The sequence below is a fragment of the Rhincodon typus genome, chromosome 12, assembly GCF_021869965.1.
Source record: "Rhincodon typus isolate 14 chromosome 12, sRhiTyp1.1, whole genome shotgun sequence".
Lineage (NCBI taxonomy): Eukaryota > Metazoa > Chordata > Chondrichthyes > Orectolobiformes > Rhincodontidae > Rhincodon > Rhincodon typus.
This window is the reverse complement of record NC_063343.1, coordinates 59580501-59593328: the sequence shown is the minus strand read 5'-3', so window position 1 is coordinate 59593328 and position 12828 is coordinate 59580501.

The following is a 12828-nucleotide window of genomic DNA, read 5'->3' as shown; positions in this document are numbered from 1 at the left end:
TCCATCCTGAAATCACACTGTTGCTCCCCGAGATTCAGCTCAGAGAATTGTTCCCTGAACACCATGTGATGCAGATATAGCCTCCTGCTGAAAGCCTTTCTCCCTATCCTCCTCCTCCATCTTATTCTAGCAACTCATCCTGCTCCATGTGACCCGGGTTCATTCTCCCGGACATGCTCAATTCTGAGAGGAAGGTTTCCTAGTGCAGATTATCTGTGAGCAACCGGCTTGTGTGGAAGACTTTCTGTCAACAGAAAAGTGCATCAGCACCCACCACACTACTCTCTGTGAAAAGTTTTAAAATTTGAAAAACCTAAAAACCATAAACATGTAGGGTTATAGCAGAACTCAAAAAAAAAATCTAATCTGCAAGTAGTTAGTGACTCTTTAAAATTGCAATGTCAAAGGTTCCTTTTGCTGAAATTTCTAGCTGTAAATATTTAAGAGAGCGTGCTACCTAATCATTGGGCTCCAAAATTGCAGCATTGGTGCCAACCCATTAATGCTCGCTCTTCTTGTATGTGGTGGACATTCATTGTGCACTGTCTAGTATCTACATTAAGGTGGTACCCAGCATGCTTCACATCACAACACATGTAGGCTGCACATTCATTTTGTGCTTCTAAAGACACTCTTAGCACCAAGAAATGGTCACTACTGAAACCACTTTCTCACTTTAATTGTTTTCGCGATGAAACAGGGGAATGAATGAATGGGCTAGCAGCTGCAGAAGTAAGTGATTTAGCAGCTAGGGGTTTGAAAGTACAATTGTAAATTGGGGGAGCAATTTTATGCGCATGCTATCAAATTTGTAGATGTAAAATGTGAGCAATTTCCTTTTGTTACAATCTGCAAACATTTACGTTATTGCTGATATCAAGAAATTATGTTGAAATGTATGAATATATAAATGACCCTAACAGTAAAACCTTTTTCCAAAGAAGGATCATTACACCCAAAATGTTAACTCTGCTTTCTTTCCACATTTGCTGCCAAACCTGTTGAGTTTCTCCAGCAATTCCTGCTTTTGTTTTGGAATTCCAGCATCTGCAGTTCTTTGGTTTTATTTTAGTAAAACTAATGGTTATTTTTCACTCTGTTTCCGTACATGTTTGGTCATGTTGTGTAAATTGGTGATAAGCAGAGCTTGCGTCCATGATCAGATGGTGCACATATTTGGAATTCACGTCAGTGTCCAGTAACATACACAGAACTCCCGTAACCATTTTAGGACCAGCTGAAGGAAGTGTCATACATGCTCTGACCAGAATGAACGAGAGGCGTATCTGAGAAGGAGTCCAAAGGCGGTTCTTGTTAATTATTGTGTGGTGATCTTGGCTTCTACTGACACCCAAACTCCCCCACGTCCACACCCTACCATCCAGCCTCCAAACATGGGCATCATTTAAATAATCCAATTCTACTTCCCCCGTCACATCACCCCTACAACATTATCCCTTCCAAAAACCTTTCGCTTTTGAGAACAGCTGGGCTCTCAATGTTTTGTGGTAGGCTGCAGCCAGGAGACTAGCTTGGAGCTATGCCACTCCATTCTATCAATGCTAATGAAACCCGGTCCAGTAAGGAGATTACATTGGAGCTCTTTCTATCAGTGCTAATGAAGGCCAGTCCGGCCAGGAGGCTACCTTGGAGCTATTCCAGCCTGCTGTAACAGTGATAATGAAGCCCCATCCTGTAGGCCATGTCAGGTCCTACAATGGGGTAATCTACCCCATATGTTTTTAAGGCAACGGCTTCCAAACCTTTCATTAGTTATGCCTTTGATAAAGGCAAGCAATCTTCAAATAACTATAACCATGCAAAAAGTAGACTTAATCCTACAGAATTGAATGTTATACCCAAAAGACTCAAAACTGAATCATCAATTTAACTTTGCTGATTTCTGTGTAAAACCACAGCAGTAAATCCTCAGTATCTTCTCATGGTTACATAGCAACTGAAAAGGAAGCAGTTCCGTCCTATTTAGTCATCAATCATCTATTGGATTGTATATTGTTATCTGATTAATTAACAGCCTATTGCTGTAGAATGGCCATTTCCTTTGGGTTGGTTGAAACCAAAAACTTTTATCAGCAAGTTTATTTGTAGCATGCAGGAGATAATGTAATTAACCAAAAGCTTGTAAAATAGATGAAGCTGATAGTCACAATAACTTGCTAAACTAAGTGGTGCCAGATCCATTTTGGGCCAAAGAACAAAACGAATAGCAGAAAATTGATTATGTATCTTGCAATCCATTAGATTTTTACTATTGTAGAGTCAAGCAGATACCCTTTCAATATCATCTATTTATTGTTCCCCAACTCCACCTTATGTTTCAAAGTATTACAGTTCTCATGAAGAAGTGTTTCTCAGCTTTAATCCATTCGTTGGTCAGTAAACACATGATGGATTGCACTGCAGTATTCCAATGTGGAAAAGTTAATAATGAGGGTTGAGAGGCAACAAAGATACAATTGAGAACTGATATCAACCATTGATTCAAGATGAGCGGATAGATTGTATTGTTTAAGTCATAAAAGAACATTGTGACCTAGGATAATTGGATAAAATTTCAAAGGTCTGATAATACCTCAGTTTTAATATCCTCATCCTTGTGTGCAAATTCCTCACTGCCTTGCCAACTCCTGGCTCTGTAATCTCCTGCATTTTCTGCCTTTCGAAGCTCTTTGCTTTCCTACATTTCTGGACTCTTCTACATCCTTGGTTTTAATTACTTCACTGATGATTTTACTTTACAAAAATATACCTGACTCATAAAATTTGTGAAAATGCATTACAAAACATCTCAAATTTAATGCTCCAGATAGAGCAATAAAATTTAACTTTTCTCCACGCAGCCTGTTCCAATCTGAGGTATCGCAATACTGTTAATTTGTGCAATATATATTACATGTTGGGCATATAGCCTGAGGGCAACACATTTCAAATTAAATAGTACAGAAAATACAATAGCATTCATCTTTTCTCCATATAACATGTTCCAATATGAAGTACCTCAATATAATTTTCATATTGTTGATATTTATAACATACATTTCATGTCAGGCACACAACCTAAGGGGTTTTAACAGTTTCCAAATCCTCGCTGTACTATGACTGATAGGCCTTAGACACCAAACTTTTCTTACTCTGCTTTCCTGGTATCTGTGCTAAGGCTTAGTGTATTACTCAGGCCATCATCCTGGACCCTGGAAGGTGCCAGTGTGCAACACCCTGACAAGAACAAATCATGCACGAGAACACCAACAAGTTTCAGGCAGACCAAAGAGAGTTAATGCTCCACCGACTATGGTTAATGTTTCTTTGATTTGATTTGATTTGATTTGATTTAGTTTGGTTTATTTTTGTCATATGTACCTAAGTACAGTGAAAAGTTTTGTTTTGAGAGCAGTACAGGCATACATACAACAACATATAGATCATAGGGTGTTTGGACAGAGTGAGGCATACAAGGTTATGGCTGCACAGGAAGGGCACAAAGCAAGATCAACATTAGATTTGGAATTAGAGAAGTCCATTCAGCGGCCTAATAACAACAGGAAAGAAGCTGTTCTTGAACCTGTTGGTATGCATGTTTAAGTATCTGTATCTTCTACCTGATGGAAGAGTCTGGAAAAGAGTATTACCAGGGTGGGAGGGTCGTTGATGACGTTGGTTGCCTTTCCATGGCAACGAGAAGCATAGATGGAGTCCATGGATGAGAGGTTGGCTTCCTTGATGATCTGGGCTGTGTTCACAACATTCTGTAGTTTCTTAGAGCCTTGGGCAGAGGAGATGCCTCATCAAGGTGAAATGCATTCAGATAGAATGCTTTCTATGGTGCATTGGTGTGGGTCCTTGTGGAAATGCTGAATTTCCTTACCCTCCTGAGGAAGAAGAGGCATTGTTATGCCTTCTTAATTGTCGCATTTACATGGATGATTAGGTCAGATTGTTGAGTTATTGTCACTCCTAGGAAGTTGACGCTTTTGAGCCTCTCTACATCAGCTCCATTGATGCAGACAAGGGCGTGTCCTCTTCCTGTCTTTCTGAAATCAATGATCAGTTCTGTCACTTTGCTGACATTGAGAGGGAGATTGTTATCATTGCACCATGGCATCAAGTGCTACATCTCCTGTATTATGCCTCATCATTGTTTTATATCCGGCCTACAATGGTGGTGTCATCAGTGAACTTGGAGATGGCATTCATACGAAATTTGGCCAACAGTAGTGAGTGTACAGGGAGTACAGTAGGGGATTGAGTACGCATTCTTGCAGGGTGCCACTGTTGAGGATTATAATGGAGGAATCGCTGTTGCCTACTTTTACTGATTGCGGTCTATGGGTCAGGAAGCTGAGGATCCAGTTGCAGAGGGCAGAGCTGAGACTTAGGTCTCGGAGTTCTGAGATAAGTTTGGTTCGGATTATCGCATTGAAGCTGGAGCTGTAGTCGATAAGTAGGAGCCCGACGTAGGTATCCTTATTATCCAGATGTTTCAGGGATGAGTGTGAGGCTAGGAAACTGTGGACCAGTTTCGGCGGTAGGCAGATTGCAAGGGATCAAGGCAGGCTGGGAGGTTAGAGTTGATATGGGCCTTGATTAACCTCTCAAAGCACTTCATGCTTATGGAGGTCAGAGCCATCGGGTGGCAGTCATTGAGGCACGTTACATGTGTTTTCTTTAATTGGTCTACACAGGATCTGAATGCATTTCTGGCCCATGTGTCTGGGCCAATAGCTTTCCTCAGGTTTAATCTCAAGGAGGCCAAACTGCAGCAGTGACTGAGAGAACACATGCATCCAGCACATGATATCACCCCACTGGCATTCTGCTTGAACTAAGCATAAAAAGCATTGAGCGCATCAGGGAGGCATGTATTTTTGTCCGTTATTTTGTTCTGCTTCATTCTGTATCCGATTATGTCGTGTAGGCTTTGTCACAGGTAGCCAGTGTCGATGTGGTTAGTTTGGGCCTCTAACTTGGTCCGGTACTGCCTCTTGATAGCTCTCAGTATGCATCCCTTGAACTAGCCCATGGAGGATATTTACAGATATGTATTCAATTGCCAAGGTCCTAAACCTGGGGAATTTCCAGCCTAAAACTCTTGCTGCTCCATCTCTCCATCCTTTCCTTTTAGATACTGGTCACAACTCACATCTTTCACCAAGTGTTTGGTCACCTCTCCATTACTGCCTTATCAATCTTAAATTCGAATTTTTTGATATTTGATTGTTTGTTCTATGAAGTTCCTTATGCTGTTTTATTGCATGAAAGATATTATTTAAACACCTGAATGTACTAATTGTCAAGTAGAGAGTAAAGCAAGTCATCGGTGAAAGTACTTACAAATGCATTGTATGTTTATTTCATTTGAATGACTAGTGCACAGTGATAGCTTTTTTATGTCAGGAAAAGAATGTAATAAAGCAAATTATTTAGGTCCTAAAATTCCTCGGTCCCTTCTGCAGTGAGCAAATAACATTTCTTTTTTATTCAGTCATGAGACATGTGTGTTACAGCCTGCCCAACATTTATTGCCCATCCCTAGTTGCCTTGAGAAGATGGTTGTGAGCTGCTTTCTTGAACCACTGCAGACCACATGCTGGATGTTGATCTACAATGCCCTTGGAGAGGGCATCCCAGGATTTTGATCCAGTAACAATGAAGGAACAGCGATATATTTCAAGCCAGGGTGATGAGTGGCTTGGAGAGGAACTCACAGGTGGTGGAGTTCCTATGTATCTTCTGACCTTGTCCTTAGGGATAAAATTGGTCATGGGCTTGGAAGGTGCCATTTAAGGATCTTTGTTGAATGTTGGCATAGCATCTTGTAGATAGTATACACTGCTGCTTCTGAACATCAGTGGTGGAGGGAGTGGATGCTTGTGGATGTGGTGCCAATCAAGCAGGCTGCTTTGTCCTGGATGGTGTCAAGCTTCATCAGTGTTGTTGGAGCTGCACCCATCCAGGCAATTGAGGAATGTCCATCACACTCCCGATTTATGCCTTGTAGATGGTGGAAAGTCTCTGGGGAGTTAGGAGGTTAGTTACTCTCTGCAATGTTCCTAGCCTCTGACCTGTTCTTGTAGCCACTGTGTTTATATAGTAAGTCCAGTTGGATTTCTGGTTAGTGGTAGCCAGGATATTGATAGTGAGGCATTCAGTGATGGTAACACCATTGAATGTCAAAGGGTAGCAGTTAGATTGTCTCTTATTGGAGATATTTAACGCTAGGCATTTGTGTGGTGCAAATGTTAATTGCCAATTGTCAGCCATGCCTGGATATTGTTCAGATCTCGTTGTATTAAAACATGGGCTGCTTCAGTATCTGAGGAGTCGCAAATGGTGCTAAACATTGAGCAATCATCGGTGAACGTCCCTAAAACTGACCTTATGATGGAGGGAAGGTCATTGTTGAAGCAGCTAAAGATACTTGGGCCTAGGATACTACCCTAAGGCACTTTTGTAGAGATGTCCTGGAGGCAATCTCCATCAATCACGACCATCTTCCAATGTGTCAGGTATAATAAATTCAACCAGCAGAGAATTTGCCCCGATAGCCACTGACTCCAGCTTTGCTAGGGCTCCTCAATGAAACACTCAGTCGAATGCAGCCTTGATTCCACCTTGTTCAATGAGTTTGACATGCAGTAGCTTTATAGTCACAATTTCTCTAAGTAACTTTTAAAAACTGAGAAGCTTTGGGTGGGCACGGTGGCTCAGTGGTTAGCACTGCAGCCTCACAGTGCCAGAGACCCAGGTTCAATTCCACACTTGGGTGACTGTCTGTGTGGAGTTTGCACATTCTCCCTGTGTCTGCATGGGTTTCCTTTGGGTTCTCCGGTTTCCTCCCACAGTCAAAAGATGCGCAGGCTAGGTGGATTGGCCATGCTAAAATTGCCTGAAGTGTTATTGCCCAGGTGTGTGGGTTATAGGGGGATGGGTCAGTGTGGACTTGTTGGCCGGAGGGCCTGTTTCCACTCTGTAGACATTCTACGTAGAAACGACAGTTATTACCTTTGAAACTCTCTGCACAAGAATAGTGTTTCTAATGTAAGTGTGGTACATTGTGTAACATTAATGATATCAGTCCTGTCATATAAGGTTTCATCCATGTGCCCTGGGCACATGAGGGTGCTTTAAGTATTGAGGGAAGGATCGACAGTATCTGTAGAGCTGCAATGATGGATCCTGCCATAATCGTCCAACATAAATGGCCAGGACATTTTTAAAAAGTACCTGGATAAGCACTTGAAGTGTCATAACATTCAAGGCTATGGGCTTAATGCAGGAAAGTGGGACTAAGTGTAGGTAGTGGTGTATTTGTGGTGGCACAGACTCAATGGGCTGAAGGGCCTCTTCGGTACTGTATGATTCTATGATACTTTGACGTTTTACCACTCCAATGAAGGAAGCTACAGGTCTCCAAAACAGATTAAAGAAGCTCTGCCTTAGCCTGTTTCATGGACAGCACTTGTTGTGAATTAAACTTGAAAGTTGACAAGCTGCAATTGACTACCAGAAGCTCTGGCTTTATTATCTTTGTAGTGATTGTAACAAGGTCAGCCAGGTGGATTTCAAAGAATATGAGTTCCCTGATTGGGGCTATTAATCTGGTCCAATCAGAGAGCCCTGGATGACAGATATAAATAAGAGTTTCAGAGGTCTGTTCACTCTGAGAGCTGGCTCTGATGGAGCTGGATCAGTGTCAAGGATTCTCCACGTGTAAATAAAGGGTGGCTTGGTGATGAGATACCAGCTTCTGTGGAGTTATTTCAGTGGGGACAAGAAAAAAGCTTGCTCCTGAAGAAAGTTGCTCGACACAGTCAGCTTTGAGTTGGGGTAAGCATTTCATAGATCACAGAATCCCTACAGTGTAAAAACAGGCCCTTTTGTCCAACAAGTCCACGCTGACCCTCAGAGCATCCAACCAAGACCCATCCCTATAATCCACCTAATCTACACAACTGCGATCACTATGGGCAATTTGGCATGGCCAATCCACTTAACCTGCACATTTTTGGACTGTGGGAGAAACCTGGAGCACCCATGCAGAAAATATGCAAACTCCACACAGATGGTCACCCGAGGCTGGAATTGAACCCAGGCCCCTGGTATTGTGAGGCAGCAGTGCTAACCACTGAACCACCATGCCCTGCCAACAATCAATTTTAATGTCATGGTCACTGGCTTAATATTCCAGGTTTACGGATGAAATACTGTACCCTGGTGGGATTTGACCCCTCATCCCTAATACACTAATCATGATGAATCTGGTGACAGTACCCTTACCCCAGCACCCATTTCTGACATTGTGCCTTTATTTGGGAAGCTTGACTTGTTCAATCCTGCCATCGAAGCCAGGGCTCAGTATGTGGAAAGAATGCATTATTTTTTCTGGGCAGATGACATCAGGCCAGATGAAGAGCAATAAGTAATTCTGCTGACAGCTTGTGGACCTGCAACTTTTTTCAGTTATTAGGAGCCTGACTTTCGCTGAGGCACTAGATATGAAAACATTTCAAGAGCTGACAGATTTAGTGAAGGAATGTTACAACCCTAAATCTCTTCTAATTCTGAGCTGCTATTGGTTTTGCTCAACAATTCGAGTCCCAGGGGAATTTGCATAGGGATTTTTGACAAGGTTAAGATGACTAGCAGAGGAATGTGACTTTGGTTTAACTCTTAATTAGATGCTGAGAGACTGTTTGGTATGTGGGATTAATGATGTAAACATATAAATTTTTCTACCAGCTGAAGCCCAACTGGACTTCAAACAGACACTACAACTGGCTGTAATATTGGAAAGTGCAGCAAGTGGAGCATATGTGTTGCAGGGTGTTCTGATGGAAGTGAGCACCCAACCGGTTGCATTGAGCTCGGAGAACGTTACATGAGTGAAGGCAATTGCATAGCCTCACTCAGGACATATCCTGAACAGATAGACTCAAGGTTGGCCCACAGCAAGACCCTAAAACAAAGCCAAACCTCGGTCAAACGGTTCAAATTTTCTTCAATTTCTATTCCATGAGCCATTGTAGTTGCTACCTATATGCTGAGTCAAGACAGCAAAAGAGTCTCAATTGAGACCTAAACTGAGTAAGGGAACTCATAGGCCGGTATCCAGGAGAATGCACACAATGGAATGTCCACCTATGTCTGGTTTGGAAGAATTAAATTTCTTAGCAACATCCAAATCAGAACCAATCAAAACAAACGTCTGTTTAAATAGTCACCAGGTTCTAATGGAGGTCCATACCGGCGCGGCTGTTCCAGTGATCGCAGAAACAGTCTTTTACAAAATTCACTCTGAACTCCAACCCTTAATTTTGAGCAAGACTGAGAACCTGTACCAGGGAACCTTTACAGACTCAGGGTACAACTTCGGTTCCAGTCTGTTTTGAGAAGCAGCTGGCTCAGTTACCACTGATTGGGCTCGGGCCCAAGCTCAATGGGGCAAAATTAATTGAGAAAGATTCATTTAGATTGGCTCAATATTTTTGATTACAAAATGGCTGCCTCAGTGAAGTCCGAATTAAATATCCAGAAGTTTTAAAAGAAAGTCCAGGGACTAACAAAGGACCCAAAGCCACCTTAAATGTTGACCAGGAAACAATTACATGATTCTGCATGGACTGTCCAGTGCCATCTGCCTTATGACAAAAGTAGAGGCAGAAATCAGAAGCTGGAAAGTAAAGGAATCATCAAACCTGTCTAGTTTGTTGAATGGATAGCACAAGTGGTACCAATTGTGAAGCCCAATGGGTCGAGTCGCTTTTGTGGGGATTTTAAACAAATGGTAAACTGCTGGATAAATACCCAATCACTTATGTAGAGGATTTATACACAAAACTAGCAGGAGAGATGTCCTTTATGAAGCTGGACATGAGCCATGAAAACTTGCAATTGCGGTTAGATGTGAATTCCCAGAGTATGCTACAATTAATACCCATAAGGTTTTGTACCAGTATAGGAGACTGCCATTTGGGGTATCATCACCTTGTGCAATTTGTCAGTGGAGAATATTTTACAAGGTCTACCCCAGGTTGAAATGTTAATAATAGGGCAGACCAATAAGGAGCACTTAGAGAACTTGGACATAGTCCTTAGATGTTTCTCCCAGGTAGGTGTATGCCTTAGAAGAGAAAAATGTATGCTTCAGGCATCCCAAATGGCCTACTTGAGCTACTGAATTGAAAAGACCGGGTTACACCCATTGGAAGATAAAGTGAGGGCAATCAAAAATGCCCCAGCTCCACATCTGTACTGGAGCTTAGGTCTTTCCTTGGGCTGGTGAATTGTTATGGAAAGTTCATATATAACCTGGCCTCCATTTCACACCTTTGCATTAACTCTTAAAAAGAGTCAACCTTGGAAATGGTTGCGTAGCCAAGCCATAGCTTTTAGGGTAGTGAAGAAACAGCTATCATCCTCTAAGGCGTTGGCACACAATGATCCCAAGCGAGATCTTGTATTGACATGTGATGCCCTCCCCTCTCCCAATATGGTATCTGGTATCCGGGTGGTATTAGCTCATAGATGGCACAATGAAGAGAAACACTCAGTATGCATTCAGGACTTTGGCTAATGCAGAGCGTAAATATGCCCAGATAGAGAAGGAAGGATTGGCAATCATATTTGGAGTCAAGACATTCCACCAATAATTGTGATAATAACGGACCGCGAATCCCTGCTAGGGACGCTTAAAGAGGACAAGGCACTGTCGCCCATGTCTTCAGGATGATTTCAGCAGCGAGCTCTAACATGTTGTGCATGTAATTACAAGTTGGAACACCATCTGGGAGGCCAAGTAGCAAATGCGGTTACATTGAGCTGCCTCCTGCTGGTACTGCCATTGGAAATGTCTGTGATGGTTTTAAATTTTCCAGTCACAGTTGATAATATCAGGCTTTAGATGGAGAAAGATCTGGTCCTGGCAAACTGAAACAGTTGGTGGTGATTGGGGAAACCAAAGGGCCATCACCACCAGAATTGAAACCATTTTGGAACTGGAAAGACCAGATTACAGTAGAGGATGACATATTATTCAGGGGAGAAAAAGTGACTGTCCTGAGCAAAGGTCACCACCACATACTGGTTAAACCCTGCCAGGGTCATCCAGAGGTTTCCAAAATGAAGATATTGGCGAGAAGTTACGTCTGGCCAGGACATAGCTGCATTGGTGGGGCAATGCCTAGAGTGCCAACAAGGACAAAAATTACCACCAGCAGTTCACCCTCACATTCATGGAAATGACCGGGTAGACCTTGGACTCAGATACATGTCAATTATACAGGTGCTTTCATGGACTCAATGGTCTTACTCATTGTGGATGCCCATTCAAAATGGCTGGCCATGCACAAAATTCATTCTTCAAACACGGGGCTGAAGATTGAAAAACTGTGCACATCTTTGCAATGCACTGACTTCCTAGAAGTGTTGGTCACAGATAATGTGCCATGGTTGGTCAGCAGGGAACTTGAGTATTTCATAAAGTGGAATGATATTCATCACATAAGGACAGCTCCATACCATCCACCATCCAATGGTCTGGCAGAAAGCACAGTCCAAACTTTGAATGTATGCTTAAAGAAACACCCTACAGCTTCAGCAGATACCAAATTATCAAGTTCTTGAGCTTTTTCAGCAACTTTGTTTTTGTTCCTGATTTACAGCATCCACAGTTCTTTCGTTTTTTAACCAAGTTCCTAGTTGACTATAGGACCATCCCTCATGCAACTACAGGGATAGCACCAGCAGAGTTGCTAATGGGGCGAAGACTATGTGCCAGATTAGATCTGATCTTCCTGGGCCATAGGGAAAGGGTGCAATGGCATCAGGAACATCAATGCCAGACACCAGCCTCTACTAAGCAAGAGAGACCGTTTACTTCAGGGGATGAAGTTTGGTGCAGGAGTCACCAGGATGGCCCTGCTTGGGTAAGAGGTGAGGTCAGGTCCAGTGACATATAGGGTTTGAGTAGGTGTGACAGTCCTGAACAAGCAATTGACCATATAAGATCTGAAAACTTGCAAATGGTGTGGGAGCAAAACATGCCTGTACCTACACCGGCCCTAAACCCCACCTCTTCCTCTGTTACATTGATGACTGTATCGGCGCCGCCTCATGCTCCCACGAGGAGCTCGAACAGTTCATCCACTTCACTAACACCTTCCACCCCAACCTTAAGTTTACCTGGACCATCTCTAACACCTCTCTTCCCTTCCTGGACCTCTCTGTCTCCATATCAGGCAACCACCTAGAAACCGATACTCGTTTCAAGCCCACTGACTCCCACAGCTACCTAGAATACTCCTCCTCCCACCCACCTTCCTGCAAAAATGCTATCCCCTATTCCCAATTCCCGCGCCTCCGCCGCATCTGCTCCCAGGATGAGGCATTCCACTCCCGTACATCTCAGTTGTCCTCGTTTTTCAAGGACCGTAACTTCCCCCCCTCAGTGGTCGAGAACGCCCTCAACCGTGTCTCCCACATCTCCCGCAACTCATCCCTTACACCCCGTCCACGCAATAAGAACCAAAAAAGAATCCCCCTCGTCCTCACGTACCACCCCACCAACCTCCGGATCCAACGCATCATCCTCCAACACTTCCGCCATCTGCAATCCGACCCCACCATCAAAGACATCTTTCCCTCCCCACCCTTATCGGCTTTCCGGAGGGACAACTCTCTCCGTGATTCCCTTGTCCACTCCACACTCCCCTCCAGCTCCACCACACCCGGCACTTTTCCCTGCAACCGCAGGAAGTGCTACACCTGCCCCCATACCTCCTCCCTCACCCCCATCCCAGGCCCCAAGAA